At 39.3% G+C, this 13296-nt stretch overlaps 1 long non-coding RNA gene across 2 annotated transcripts; it reads right to left on the bottom strand.

Annotated features, from left to right (window-relative positions):
• Positions 1 to 285: 285 nt before the first annotated feature.
• Positions 286 to 6079, bottom strand: LOC136267645 (uncharacterized). 2 transcript variants are annotated; one of them, XR_010706717.1, is made up of 5 exons: positions 5928 to 6079; positions 3786 to 3850; positions 1040 to 1145; positions 494 to 524; positions 286 to 446 (listed from the first exon to the last, which is right to left on the bottom strand). It is a non-coding gene; the product is annotated as an uncharacterized lncRNA (long non-coding RNA). The 2 variants fall into 2 exon arrangements; XR_010706716.1 differs by lacking the exon at positions 3786 to 3850.
• Between the last annotated feature and the right edge of the window lie 7217 nt (positions 6080 to 13296).

Raw genomic sequence — 13296 nt, 5'->3', positions numbered from 1 at the left:
GTACCTGAATTATTATTCTAAATTATTGTGGTACATCGTACATGTATAAATGGAAACCTTGATGGAAACTTCTCAAGACTTGTTCTATTTTAAATGACAAAAAGCACAAGAAGCCTCATTCTAAGGCTCACTACCTAGTACCTACATTATATATACCTGATCCTGGTTTGATTTTATGATTGATGTTGAGGTACTCTGCAGTCACATATTATAATAACTGGTTTGGACATCAATCTCCATACAACTTGGATGTGCAGTGAATGTCGAAAAAATCTTTCAAATAGGTCAGAAATGTATCACATATATGTGTTGCTATATTCATTGGCACTGACTCAAGGTTTTGCTAATTACTCTAAATAAATAATTTTACATAAAGGCTGTATAGTAGACTACTGTCTATGTAGTTTTCATCTGCACAGAGACAACACCTTGAACACCATGTATGCCTGTGAAAAGTAATGTCATTTACACAACCATCACAGTGTTTGCGTACCTCATCTCAGTGGAAATCTAATCAAAATATTCTATGGATACGAGAGAGTTAGTGACACACAGTACACACACACAGAGTACACACACACACACACACAGAGTACACACACAGAGAGAGTACACGCACACAGACACATGCAGTACACACACACAACACACACACAGTATACATGCTCAGTACACACACGCACTCACACAAACACACACAGTATACACACACAGAGTACATGCACGCACGCACGCACACGCACACATAATGCAATGCTAATAAGGTACACCATAGGACACTTATTTATGGTCACACTTCTATTTCTAATTCATACGCATTACAGTGGGGGCTAAAGACTCTCTCCCAATTAATAATATAGAGGGGGCTAAGCCTATCCAATTAGAATACTCAATAGAGCTTTAGATATGCTAGTAAACTACTTTTTCTAAAATTCAGAAAATCAATAGTTCCAAAATCCTTGTTGGGGCAAAGCCCCTAGGGAGAGCACATGTAGCAGCACCAGCCCCAAGGCTTTTTTGACTCACACTTCATACATACCATTATAATTTCCTGTTATTGTTGCTTGGTGTATTCAATAGCATTTTTGATGATCCAGATGAGACGTTTCAAGACACCAAGCTACTTGTGCAGTACATTGGTGACCCTGAAAAGAATTACAAAATATGCAGAATTATAAATATAATTGTTACAAATTACTGAATATATTGTAAACAAAACATAATTGCTTTCGAGGAACCATCATGGTCATAATGTTTTCAGACTAGCCACTGTGACTCGTAAAGGTAACTAGTAGTAAAGAATGATTAAACTTTGCAAATTACTGAAAATTCTACAAACCAATGAGTGCCAAGGTACTAAGTCCACTGTTTAAACATACACCAGAACGTTTATGATACAGGTGGCATTGGTTGAACTATGTAGGTTTACCATTGACACACACAGTTACTGACAGGCAAACAGGTATACTTGATTGCTGGAAGAGTGACCACTTAAAATGCATACATACGTATGGGAAATATGAGAAAATATTTTGGGACAGCCATACAAAGGTGACCAATACAAAAGGGACCATGGACAAGCGTCGTCATCATTAGCATTAAATAGTATATACATGCACTTTTATACTCCTCAGATCAGGACACCTCACTAACAAGTCCACCTTGATAATCGGGACACGTGTTCATTGTGCCCCCCCTCCCATGTATGTGTTGAGCTGGATTCTCAAAAAGCAGAAGTGTAGTTATGCCTAGGCACAATAGGCACTGGTGCTCATGTAGTAAGTCCAGTGAAAGTGGCCATTTCAACTTCCCGGCCATAACTCATACATTCTCTTCTTTTCATATTTATCAGATAATTTCCATATAATGCCTAGCATCACATTTTAACATTTAAGCAGTTGAAGGTTGAAAATTCCAAGGAGGGTTGTGCTAGTAAACTACTTACAGGAGCTATACTGGATAATTAAATGATGGAAAACAGACTAAAGGCTCAGTTCTACCATTGTCTGTAATGCACGAAGAAGATAGGGTTGGAGGAGTCACAGTCACTGCTATTCATTGCTAATTGAGCTCACTGAGCTGTAGTACGTATAACGTATAAAGAGCCGTGTGATAATAATAATAAAGTGAAAAAAGAAGTTGATAGTTCCCACTGTTAGAAGTCAATCTGCTGCAATCGTTTAGTTTCAGCTTGTAAATTATTCATGCAGTAATTTTAATAGTGTAGCATAATAAGCTGCATCATCAGCTAGCAGTGTAGTATAGTTAGCTAGGTATATGAGTATGCACTTTTTAACACATTTCAAGAACTAAAGAGTCCATAGTTGAGCTTCATGCTTGAATGTGGGGACAATCAGACCTTGTGCCTGGGCAGTTCTGAAGGCTACCAACATCAAATCAGAGATGGACTCAGTTCTGACACTTTTTTACATTAGTGAATTTTCTGCCAACAATTGTGATCATGAGTGCATTATGACTGGATGAACACTTTTATCAGAAAATGCCCTCACACCTTCAGATCATGGTCCTAGTTGGCAGATGGATAGGTGAATCAGTGTATTAACTTCTCACTTGGGGGATTTAAAGGTGGTCGTTATACAGAGGTGGCATTTTTAAGGAATTGGTTGCTAAGACACGTTCCACTGTACTTCATACAGACTATACAATATCACTGTATTCTCTCACCTTTATTACCTTCCCAGCATTTTTGACCAGGTGTGTAAATGAATAGGGGCTATTTAACACTGCTGGGCATTTATTTTAGATAAGTTTACTGACCCAGGTAGCAAAATTTAATTGGACTCGTGAACAGCATTTATAATTGTAATGCATGTTGACCCATAGTCATGAACATAACACACTACTCATGCACTTTTATCCAAGAGTTTACAATAGAAGCTAGGCTCATCTTTAAAGAAAAAAACATATACTACATATTAAAATAAACATACATCATCTAGATGTTTCTTGACAAAGCAGCCTAAAAAGAAAAGTATAAGTCCATCACACTGTACATGCACCATGACACTGACAACCACATACAAAACTATAGACTAGGGTATTTCCGTGATACACGTGTCCATGTATGCCTCGCGTGTATTAAGTATACAAGCGAGAGTTTGTAAAATTCGGAATAACGGGATAAGTGAAAATTAAATTCTAAACCTCGTGCTGTCATTTTTACTCTATCACCCCATAGCAAGTAGTAGTGATAGTAGAATACCAGAACAGTACTCAGGGTAATCTTCAAATAAAATGTACACAAAACTATTTACTCTAGAACAATCTAACTATTAAAGCTTAACAACTTTCAAATACACTTCACTACACATTCACTACAAAACCACTGTATACGTTCTTTCTGCTACACTTGCTTATACCACCTGTCACATATTAAATTTATTATAGTTGGCCTCTATATAGTGATGAAGGCTAAAAACAGCATTTAGTCTTCTCCCACTATTAGCAGCCATTTTATGTTTGTGATACCATTTTGTATAGACGTCATCGAGGCTGGTTGTAGTCATCTGTAGAATGTTACTGATATTTACTTACTCTGTATGATTGTCAGCAGGGGCGTAGCCAGCCAATATTTGATGGTTGGGCATAACATCAACTTAACTACACACACAAGAAACACGCTCACTTTCATGTGAGACTTTATCAAAGAAAAATGTGAAAAGTGTATGCACACAAGGCCTACAGCTACCTATGCTATAGTATAAACAAATGTTGCTTGCATGCAAGAGAACATTTTACTAGCTATAGCTATGCTATTCTATTACTTGTAGGGTATGCATCCACTGACGATCGTCGTAGCTGAGTATCACGTGACATCAAACTGCTGAACCTACAAGAACCAACAACGTAAATAGTTCATCACATATTTACTACAATCAACTGGCAGTATAGCTTACAGACCAACCACCACAGCGATATGCAATGCTTTTCAAGTAAACGCCACATGGCCCCAAATGAAGGCCGGGGGGCGCTAATTTATGAACTATAATGAGTCCATAGATAATCACAAATATCAACACGCCAGGAAAGCTTCGTCCCTTACTTATAGCAGCCAATGCATCTGCTATTATTGTTATATAGAAGAGTACGTTTTCCCGTTTTCTTTCATCAGCAGTAAAAAAGTTAGGTTATGGTGTTTTCCTTATCAAAAAATACGCTTGACAAGCCGGTCCACTGAAACGAAATCTTTGCTGCGAGCACCATCCGCACTGAATCCTACTGACGATTATCCCTAACTGTAACTTAGAGGTACAGTACCACGCTTCGACTCCATTTTAAATTTCGAATTTAAACCGCGCCAAGGAGCGTGGCACGTGGGATTTTCTGCGAAATGGATCACGTGATACACCATCTATCTTTGAAGTCAAAGATTCAACAAATGAACTACACGTTTACGCTTTACAGTATTAAAGTAGGGTGTTTTGTGTGCCGGCTGCTGTGAATCCTCGCGTGAATCTTAAGCTACTTGTGATGGTTGGGCAAAAGTTTGTGATGGTTGGGCAAGAAACTGTGATGGTTGGGCAAATGCCTGCCCATGCCCACCCTTGGCTACGCCACTGATTGTCAGACATCTCATTCTTGCTGCAATAAATGTGACTGGGCCTGCGAAAACAGGGCATGTGGGCACAAACTACATCCCGTCACTTTACAGGTCATATCTCAGTGCTGGAATGGAATATTTGCATTCTGTAACTTGCATCCTAAAGCCAACTACATGCTTACTAAGAGCTGAAAATTGCATTGCCATAGCAATATGGTACAAAAAAGTATGAGTGATGAATGTTTGAAAAAGAAGGCAAAAATCATGTGCCCACATGCCCTATTTTCGCAGGCCCAGTCACAAATGTGATGTCATAGTTTAATTACATTCTACTGTTACAACTCTGTAATGCTGCTAGAGTAACCAGACCCTTCTTATTTATGCAAGCAGCTGCTTTGATGCATGCCTACATTGGGATTCTTTCTATTTTGTTACTGACTCCATGAGACTTTCTCTAGTGAGATAGCATTTTATAAAATGTCAACCTTCTTCCACTAACTGGTTGTCCGAAGTCACTTTACAAACAATAAGAGTTATATGTCTATTCCTGTTTGTCATTGGAGGATGAACATGTAAGGCCACTCCAAACAAATTCTCTGTTTGTCGTCTTGGATTCAGGCATATTTGCATGCGGGCGGGCGGGCAGTCCATTTCCATTATTTCATTATAGATTTTCAAGCCATTATTTGTCTGGCATATCCAAAAAGGTTGCATAAAAGCATGCGTAAGCTTGTTCCTTCCTTTGTAAGTTGCAAAATAACACAAACATGAAGTTTGTGCTGACTTGATAGCAATACTAACATGTGAGCTGACACTGTTTCAAGATAGTTTTTACTGAACCTATCAGTAAAATAATGGAAGAATACGGAATAATGGAATATTTAGAACTGGCAGTAACCAGATTCGGGTGGTGGACGGGAAACAGAGAATTTATTTCAAGAGGGTGTCACGTAGGTACGCGCTGTACGTAGATCTGCGACCGTGGTCAAAGTCTTGACCGGCCGAAATTTCGCTTTGACCTGTGACTAAGAGCCTTTTTCGACCTTTGACCGGTGACTTAGCGACGATATTTCAGCACTTTTCGATTGTGGGTTGGAAGCTTTTACCCTTACCATTGAATTGGCACGATTTTGGTGGCTTTGACCTTTGACTTAGACCGCGGTCGCAGATCTACCTGCAGTGAGTGCCTGTGTGTCACCCCCTTGTATTTGTAGTGGCCTAATAGGCAGAGGCTGTATACCGTGCTGCACTTATCCAGGTACAACCATATATATACAAACTATGGTACAACAATACTCCACGTAGTCTCGTGCGCCCGACATAAAGGGTCAGTCGGGCGCACGAGGCTATACTCCAAAGCACATACCAACACCGATCACCTCCAGTTACACTGAACAACCTTTTCCATTCTTTTAAATCTGTGCCACCGGCTAATTTTTACCTCCTTGTCCCTAGAGGGATAGTTAACCATGAACACTCCCGGGGGATGCTCCCGGGGGACACTCCCGGGGAACACTCCCGGGGAACACTCTCATCTGATTGATGGGGTTTAATAGGAATATTTATTCGCACGTGACAGCTTAGTTGTAGTCATGGCGAGAGTCACGGCGAGAGTCACAGCGGATGCCGTGGCAACGTATTCAGATGATTTGAGAAATTCTATGGCCATTGTAAGACACAGCGAGAAATATTACGATCATCACTCCAATCAATGGCTGATTGCAGGTATGTTCTAGTACCATATATGGATATTTATATAAAAATAAGAGAGAAAACGTCTTGTTTTATTAAGACAACATACATACATTTTTTGTATCCGTGGAATTCTTGTGGAACACTATTCCTGAGGACATTTTGGCACGAAGTCAGGTTAAACATTTCAGATCTAGCTTATTTTAATGTGATTGTTTAATTCTGTACTTGTATTGTGTATGTTGTTCTGTTTTTGTAATTGTATTTTTGTAACTGTAAGGGTATCACCTTGTACAGGCACATGCCTTTTGTGTATCCCTTTAAACAGTTTGATAATGATAATAATAAATGATACATACATACATACAGGGAAGGAAAAGGGGCCTAGACTCAGGGCTACACAGCTAGCTGAAACACAGGTAGCTGGATCCCTGGCAACACAAAAAAAAACCATACATTGTTTGAGTGTGTAAGGAAGAATGGTTGTTGTTACTGTAAAGCTTTACAGTGACCAGCACTGAAGGCCTGACAGCAACATGTTCTGTCAAATCGTAACATGGTCAGATGAACTCTTATCTGTACACCAGCTGCTGTATAGACCCTTTTCAGGTGAGCTGCTGCCATAGCAACATCTGCTATCTTGGAGTACAACCCGTTTTGCAACCCTGGTAGCGTTGCTTTCTATAAGAGTAAAACAATACCCAGGAAGTAGAGCTTCTGCATTTCACAGCAAAGGTTAACCTGGTTAAACGTACGCTTTCCCCCACGCTACCAGGGTTTCAAAATGGGTTTTACTCCAAAATGGCGGATGTTGCTATGGCAGCAGCTTACCTGAAAAGGGTCTATAGAATATATAGTTAGTTTATACCTACACCGTAATGTTTGTGCAAATGTGTCCAGGGCAAAATCTTGCCATATGTGCTGTAGCCATAGTGTAGAGTTTTTCGGAGTTGGCTCTTATAAATCTAATTGATAAGTGTCGTGACAGAGAAAAAGTGGTTTGCTGTCAGTTACATAAAAATCACACATGCTGTATTATCCGAGCATATATTTGTGACTTCATGTGCGAAAACCAGTCTTATCCCCCAAAATACAAATGCTGGTTTAAGTATTCAAAGTATTGTAGCTTACCAATCAATGGCTGTAGCTATATGAATAAGAATTTCACACACTTCCCACTAACTCCTTACCTTTAATTGTGTATTTATAAACATTGAACCCAGTGTTTGCATGTGTATGTGTGCTCTGTGTGTGTTTGTGCATTGCTTTCCTTGAAAATGAATCATAACTATGTCTTCTTTAGATCAATGGAGAGAGTGACAAGAAGATACATTACTAGGTGTTAAGATAAGAGGGAGGGCTGGTGTGTCTGGGTAAGGAAGGATTGTTGCCTAATTGCCTAAACAGGTGTGTGTGTGTGCGTGCGTGTGTGTGCCTGCGTGCATGCGGACAGTGCAAGCAAATGTCAACTGTCCAGCATGTAACATAGTGGGTAAAAGTCCAGATAGTACTTCGGGTGCCCACATCTTTACCTGTGAGACATGGTACAGCTTCCTGTGGGTTACTAATCCTACCACAGAAGGAATTGCCTACACTAAATCATAGCACCTGAGTAGCACAGAGGTGTCACAGTGCTGGCACACTGGGCAGGCAAGGTAGCCTAAGGCTTTGCTTGACTATGTGTGTGTGTGCGTGTGCGTGTGTGTTCATGCATATAGTGTGTGGAGAGAGAGGTAGTTTGCCATGATATTTAAATATTCACAGATGAAATCGTTCACTTTGTGTAACTTCTGCTTGATGGTATGCACTAACAAGCAGCCATCTACACTGTATTAGAGAACATGAATACATGTGTGATTAATTTCTTGATGACAGTTTTCAAGCTGTACACTGCTGTACATTTTATATTAGATTTTCTCAAGAGCGGACAGAATCGGTATGAATTCAACAATAATGGTGATGAAGAGGGATACACATAATTATGGTAAGTTCCATGTACACACGCACACACAGACACACACTACACACATACTACACCTGTACACTAAACCTACACACTACACCTACACACACTACACCTACACACACTACACCTACACACACTACACCTACAACACTACACCTACACACACTACACCTACACACACTACACTCCACATTACTCACTAGACACACACACACACACTACACTACACACACTACACATACCATGCAGTGATACGTACGCACACATTTTAGCTCACTTTAGTTTAGTTTAGTGTGTGAGGCAGCATAAATGAGTGGTTAGAGGTTCCAACCTAGTAATCCAAAGGTTCCAGATTCGATGCTTAGTTATGCCACTTTGGTGTTGTTGTTTCCTTGAGCAAGAAATTGCTCTAGTCTACCCAGCTGATTTAATGGAAGCCTGGTGTTCATTGGGGAAAGCAAATATCAAACCTCTGTCCATGTCTCACTAATGGGTGTGGCCCAGGTGGGACCTCTGGTGCCCACACCATCACCCTGGGACATGTAACCCTCCTGCGGGGCACTAGCTCTTCCCCAGGTGGATTTTCCTGTGCGGCACTTAACACCCCAATTATATGTAGCTGGTGTGTGTGTGTGTTTGTGCGTGCGTGTGTGTATGTGTGTTGGTGTGTGTTTGTGTGCGTGTGTATGTATGTGTGTGTGCATGTGTGTTTGTGTGTGCGTGTGTGTGTATGTGTGTGTGTTTGTGTGTGCGTGTGTGTGTGCGTGTTTGTGTGTGCGTGCGTGCATGTATGTGTTTGTGTGTGTGTTGGTGTGTGTTTGTGTGCGTGTGTGTATGTATGTGTGTGTATATTTGTGTGCATGTGTGTGTTTGTGTGTGCGTGTGTGTATGTGTGTGTGTGCGTATGTGTGTGTGCGCGCGCGTGTGTGTGTAGTATATGTGTCTACTCTGTGTGTGTCCAGTGTGCTTAGTGTTGTGTGTACAGTATGTGCAGTGTATCTACGTCCATGATGTGGACACACTAAACAAAGAGTATATTCCCATATTCACATATACACATACTAGCACTGGTACCTGCCCTACAGTGCAGGACTGCTTGCAATGTCATGCACTTTACACTAAGTTTAATCTTGTAGCTGTCTAGTGACACAATTTCCTACACAGCATTGGAAACCCAAGTTTAAAACATCACTTGTCTATACTTTAACTTAATTTAACATGACTATGCTTCAAGGCACACATTCAGAAAATGTTACACCAATAATGTTCAGAATCAAACTGTAGTATATTGTGTTTACCCATAGTGTTTACCATACAGATACAAATGGTGCTAGTAGTAGTAGTACCTGTCCTATTATGCACGCTTATGTAAAATCATTAATGATGTTTGAAATTCTGACAACAAAAGACATGAATTTGTACTTACTGTTGTAGTAACTGCTTTACAGTGCAGTACTTGCCTTGCTGTGTATTTTACGTGCTAAATGTGCAGAGCCATCTCTGTATTAACTAAGCAAGGTCTAGTCACAGACACAGGCATGTCAAGACACACTACACACACATTCACGCATACACAAGCACTGCATAGTGCTTGTGCGTGCGCACACACACACACACACACACACACTACACATGAACACAACATACACACAATATACACATGTCCCATTCCTAGACTACCCATACTGGTCAGCACTGGAACACCTGTGTGCTACTCAGGTGGTTTGAGTCGGCACTAGAAAATCCTCCTGGAGCAAGACTAGTAACCCACAGGAGGCTGTACCATGTCTCACAGATAATGGGGTGGGCACCCAAAGTCCCACCTGGACCATTGTGTAAGACATGGACCGTTAGCATTTGCTATACGCATACCAGTCTTGGGGTCAAATACATTATTTAGCGCTTTTTAATAAATAAAAATTTTGAGTATTTGTAATTAAATTTGTTGTTTGAAAAATAGATTTAATACTTTCTTATATTTGTATGTAACCTTGATAACAAGTTGTGTTGGGGTAAAGTCTACGACTATCTTATGTCGTGATTTTGTCATGTGAGGGTATACATGTAAGCTAGTAAATACAAGCAAGCTCAAAAGGGAAGTTAATTTCAGTGAGGAGACAGGATTTTTTTTTGTCCCATCGAGATTTTCATTACACGGCACACAGTGCTGCATGTAAAACATGTTCTAGCACACTGACACGTGTATGTACGAAGTTTAACAGTTTGTATATATAACCATGGATAAATAATTATATCTGTATCTGCTACTTTTTCTGTCATGGTGCCGGCCTGATATACAAAAAAGTAGCCAACGTATGGTTTTTTTGATAACCAATCCGAATCTGTGCAACACTAGCTTCTCATACAAAAATGATTTATTAACTTTGCAGTGCTGTTAGCGTTTGCACATTTTATAATCCTGGGGTTTTTATTATCCAGCCATGTTGCTTTCTAATTGGAGGGAAATGGACTTGTATTACCACAGTAAATCAGTAATGTATACTTGGTGTTAATATATTCTATAGATATGATTGGCTTGTCCCAGCAAATGGGGTTATGTGTCTTCAAATTCTTTGGTAAGCTATTGTTTTGTGTATATACATAGGTACTGAAGTATTTTTCCACACAGAGGGTGTGTACTTGGACTGACAATATATACTTGGTACTGACAGAGGATTAGAGAGCAGAACTTAACTGTTTTATTTTATAATATAAGATGTATATTCTAGCTATTTTATACAGTTTCACATGCACGTAATAGTGAATTAATCTAAATCAATCAATTTAAATGTTTTAATATAGAGAAACTACCTGACATAGAAGAGCAATGCAAGGTGTTGGCAATTGCTGTAAATCAAATTCTCCATTCAATGGCACTCATGGGGACAGTTGCAAATTCAATTCCACTCAAAGTGAAACAAAACATGTACAACATAATATTATGTTGCAAAACAATTTTTACTCAGTAAATAACTACATGTCTAAGTCAAACTGGTGTCAAACAACTATAAATGATCAAATGTCCGTTTGTACTGTGTCCACAGGACAATTTTCTCCAGTGAGGTTTAAGGCTGCATTTGCCATTTGTATGGTCCTACAGTACTAGTGAGTATGCCCTTACTGTGACCAAATTTGACAAAACAAGGGGCTACCACACACACATCCAATTCTCTGACTTCAACTTGACTACTCAGTAAGCTATAGCTATTGTTCAAAAATTTTGCATAATTCTTTCATAGCATAGTGAAATAACAGGTCAAATTTGAAACTATTTGCATACTTCTACATTGAGTTATATATGGTGCTTCAAAGTCCTAAAACTGGGTGTGTGTGGAAGGCTGGAAGCCTAGCTTGTTTTGTCAAATGCTTGAGGGAGAATACAGTATACATGCAGACTCACTAGCTCCAATGGAACATGATATTATTTTTTGCTACCACGTGCACTGCGTGAGAGGTCTGCAGATTGAGTGCAATATTGAAGAGTCAACTGACTAGCTATATTCACTGAACAGTGTACAATAACATTATTTCACCACCACCCATGATTTGATTGGCTGTTCAGTGGCTTTTTAGTAATGATTCTATATAACCAACTTGTGACCTGCTTCACTTACCATGCATCCAGTGGCTCATGATCAATGAGTTACTTCAGCTACAGTACATTCCATCAGTTGTGATGGTGACTTCTCATCGACCAGACCTTATTATTATTTTGTTGATAACATCACCACTTCCTTGATTGCTCTGATTGAGTTATTCTTTACATTGATTGATCGATCAACTAATTAATTTTTACCTTGATCGAATTTTACTCATCTGTAGGTCATGTACTATAAGTTGACAGTCAGTTTATTAACAGAATTAATACCATTGCTTGAATATATGCTAAAGCTCAGCTATTTAATTATACACAATAAATTATATTGATGTTGAATTTACATCATGTTTGGTATAAACATTATATAATTATTTTGGTCTGGTGAGGGTATTAAATTTTGCTTCAGCCACCAATAGACTGGTCGTAAACATTAAACAATACTGGACATGGTTTGGAGACTTTTTTAGTATACATATAGTCAGCACTTCTTTCAGCACCAGGCTACAGTGTGGTTGACATTTCAATGGCTTGAATGTTATTTTACTACAGTTATAATAGTTATTGTGTCAGTGTAGTGTAGCTTTGTCTGTGCTCAAGAGAGAGATAAACGTCATAATAATTGACAATTACATGAACAAATAATTACAAGGGGTCAGGAAGTTGTCAATACGCTGGAGATACAATAAGATTTGCTATTTGATGTTGTCAGAGGCCAGCTTACGAGTAGCAGTAGGAGAAATACCAATTGTCTTGCCTAGAATTTTCGTACAGTTAATACTACAGATATTGATAGTCATTACCATTAGACATTGAGAACTCTGTAGTGGGCACAACACGATGGCCATTAAAATGAAGAGATATGCATTTGGGAGGTTGAAACTCAAAGCAGATGTCAGCAGCTTTCAGCACTAATGAAGTAAGAGCTTGTTGATGTGTTTGTCCTCAGTCTATAATTCTGTGAGTCTATAGCTAATTCTAAAGAAGAGGTGCATGTTGGTGACAGGGCCTGTGAAAACAGGGTATGTGGGCACAAACCACACCCTGTCATGCTACAGGTTATATCATCTCAGTAAAGTATTCATTAGATGCCTGAAGATTGCATTGCCATTGCACAAGTTACGTATGAGTGGCCTATAGTCACAAAATGAACTATACATAGCCGTTGCAGCTATGGGATTATTAACACTAAAACTGAAAACATTAAGCTATAAATCAAGACTCACGGTAGTGAGTCGCGCGGCCAAGAAACTACAAAGCGCACGCCCAATTAAAAGACGCGCGGCCACTACTGTGAGTTATTTACGTGTAGGGCCGGTTTCGCAATATTAGTCCTAAATTACGCAACATCTCTCAATAGATTTGTATTGCGTTACGTCATAAAAAATCTTTAGGAGTCGTTATCATTTTCATAGTTTTCTTGCGACCTCGCTAAAATAAAAAAGGAACCATCGCAAAATAAAAAATAGGCGTATTTCACTT

This window comes from Dysidea avara, chromosome 1 (assembly GCF_963678975.1).
Source record: "Dysidea avara chromosome 1, odDysAvar1.4, whole genome shotgun sequence".
NCBI classification, from domain to species: Eukaryota; Metazoa; Porifera; class Demospongiae; order Dictyoceratida; family Dysideidae; genus Dysidea; species Dysidea avara.
This window is presented reverse-complemented; position numbering and strand designations above follow the sequence as displayed.